Source organism: Vicugna pacos, unplaced genomic scaffold (genome assembly GCF_048564905.1).
Source record: "Vicugna pacos unplaced genomic scaffold, VicPac4 scaffold_19, whole genome shotgun sequence".
In the NCBI taxonomy this organism is placed as follows: domain Eukaryota; kingdom Metazoa; phylum Chordata; class Mammalia; order Artiodactyla; family Camelidae; genus Vicugna; species Vicugna pacos.
Window position 1 is genome coordinate 74,776,007 of NW_027328740.1, and position 2,647 is coordinate 74,778,653.

At 44.7% G+C, this 2,647-nt stretch overlaps 1 long non-coding RNA gene across 1 annotated transcript; it reads left to right on the top strand.

The window, feature by feature from the left end:
• The first annotated feature begins 1,282 nt into the window (after window positions 1-1,282).
• Window positions 1,283-2,427, top strand: LOC140693547 (uncharacterized). Its single transcript, XR_012069315.1, has 3 exons — window positions 1,283-1,398; window positions 1,733-1,913; window positions 2,290-2,427. It is a non-coding gene; the product is annotated as an uncharacterized lncRNA (long non-coding RNA).
• Window positions 2,428-2,647: the final 220 nt, after the last annotated feature.

A 2,647-nucleotide genomic window follows, 5' to 3' on the forward strand; every position in this document is an offset into this window, starting at 1 on the left:
GGAAGCTGAGTTTTGTCCCCTCTCCTATCACTGATTGTTTTTCAGTCGGGCGCCCTGCGTATGCATTGTGAAACGGTGGTATTTCGTGCCCAATGGGGCAGCACTGTCAGTTCTGAGAATCAGGGGAGACACATGGGTAGGACAGCACCCTGACACACATGGCACCCCCCATCCCGTGAGACAGAATTGTCGATGCTCAGGTGACCCGATGTAGACTGCGGTGCTAAACCTGAGCATGTTTAGTTATCCTGGTGGCTATGAAAATACAGACTACCAGTCGCTACCTCTGGAGACTCTGAGGGTGTGCACCCCAGGATTCTGCATTTTAAGAAGCACTTTAACGAATCCTGATGAAGAGATCTGAGTGTCCCACGGAGAAACACTGGTGTGCGAGGCACCAATATTGAGGATTCTCAGGGAACGATGTCTTTTTAGGATGGTCCATGGGCCCTCACTTTAGACTTTTGCCTTGGGTTTAATTGTATGTGTTCAGAAGTGATGTCTTTCAATTCCAGTGCATGTCAGCATGCTCTGTGCAGGGATTTACTCTCAGTAGATGGCAAAAACTATGATTCTTCAGGTCACCGAGCTACACTGTGAACGATATTTTATTTTGGTTTTCTTTGTAGCAATGCAGAGTCTCCCGAGAAGAGATTTAGACTCAACAGCTTTGTGTCAGACTTTGGAAGACCGCTGCTGCCCAAGGTGTTCTCTGGCAGTGCAATGACGAATCTAGGTCCCTCTTTCACTGCTACATCAATGAAGTGGACCACTTGGACAAGGCCAAAGCTGGTATCCCTACCATAGCCCTTTACAGTGTTATTCGGCTCCAGGAAGCCATCAGATGCAGCAGGTGGCCAGAGGAGGAGCCGAACAGACTCATGAAATGTGACATCCCCAACTTTATCAACACGGACCAGAACTCTGCCTTTGTGGAAGATGATTTCCTGATTTTGTAACTACCGATTGTTCTAGAAAATAAGCCAGTTGCCCAGAACTCCCACAAAGACTTGAATTGAGAAACGTGCTTTCTCAGGTATCTTTCTGAAGATGTGAAGTCTGTCTTTGTATGGAAGGAAGTCCCCTTTCACAAAACTGAATGTGTTTGTGTCTGAGAGAGGGAAATGGAGACAGAAAGACGAAGAAGCAGAAGAGAGCCCCCTCAGAAGAGATCTAGTTAAGGTGAGTTTTTGTGCCTTTAAAAAACATTTGGGGTTTTAGGGGGAACAAAGTATTTACACTGTCTTATTCTCCTCATTGGAAACCTTGGCCCCGTCGTCAGAGTCAGCGGCCTTGAACGGGGGTTGCACGCTGCGTTTCATCTGGCACTGCCACTTCCACGCTCTGCCTTTAGCACGTTGCTTTGCCTGTCAGGGTTGCCACCCTTTTAACTGTAAGGTGAGGAGTCTGGAGTAGATGATCCACCCCAGCTCTGCTGTTTTGCAAATTTCTGATTTCGTATTCGGATGAGTCTGGGATACACCCAGAGCAGTATAAACCAGGCCCTACCTCCTGCCTATTGCTGGGGCATCCCTCAGGTCTGTGCCTTCTACTCAACCCTTTACTGAGCCCAGCTTTTGTCAGGAGCCCAAGTGCCTACCGGGATGGCAGGGGACTTGTCTTTCGTGGTCACGGTGGCCAAGAATTCTATTGGTGTGCTGAAACAACTCTTCTGAGATCCTCCACCCACCCCTGCTCAAACCTAATGACAGCACTACGGTTCCTTTCCTAGGAGGAGGATCAATCCATGGTGCATTTTATGACAATCCTGTCCCCAGGGATGCACGGAAGTTTATCAGCTGAGTGAGGGGAGGTGCCTCTGTGTCCCTGTATCTCTGTCTGCTGACAGTTCGCTGCCACCGGCTACTGAACAAGAAAAGTGCTATTCACCATGTTGTGTGTTTTCCAAATGTGTAGGTGATGGTCTTGTGGCTCGTGCGTGGGCTTTGATTTGGGATGGTGAAGGGCTTATAAATACCTCATCAACATGTATTCGAGGTGGCCTGGTGCCACACAGATTTGATTCATGAAGGCATCAAGCCTGCACACTGGTTTGGAAACAACTTGGTTTTGATCATTCACACTGCGTGCATGACTCGCTGCTAATCTCTGGGTGGTTTTTTCATTTCAGATTTATTCACCCCATGTCTTGCTTAAGCTGAAAAATACATTTATTTCACCAGAATATTCTCTGATTCTTTGTTTACACACATCCAGTTTTTTTAATTCCTTTAAAAATGATTCTGTGTTTATAATGCCTCCTAATTTCTATCATCTCTATGTTGCCAGTGGCCTGAGACATGCACCAGATTTGATGCCGGAACAGTTCCACCAAAAGAAATCCCTTTGCCGTAATATCTTTTGAGGAAAATATTATTCTTTAAGGCTCTAACAGTAAATCGTAGAAGAAAGCATGGAACATTTCTTGTAGTTAATACATGTTCATGTGAAAAGAAATGATATTTTCATTAAACAATGTTGATTTTAATAACTTTTACAAATGTGAACATTATTATTCATAATTTAAGTAACCAGATAAAACCACAGTTATTTATTATGAAGATTGAAAACTATTTACACGGTCTCTTAATTAGAAGTAGCTTTATTAGAAGACTGAAGGGTATTTAAAAGATGGAAAAATACCCAT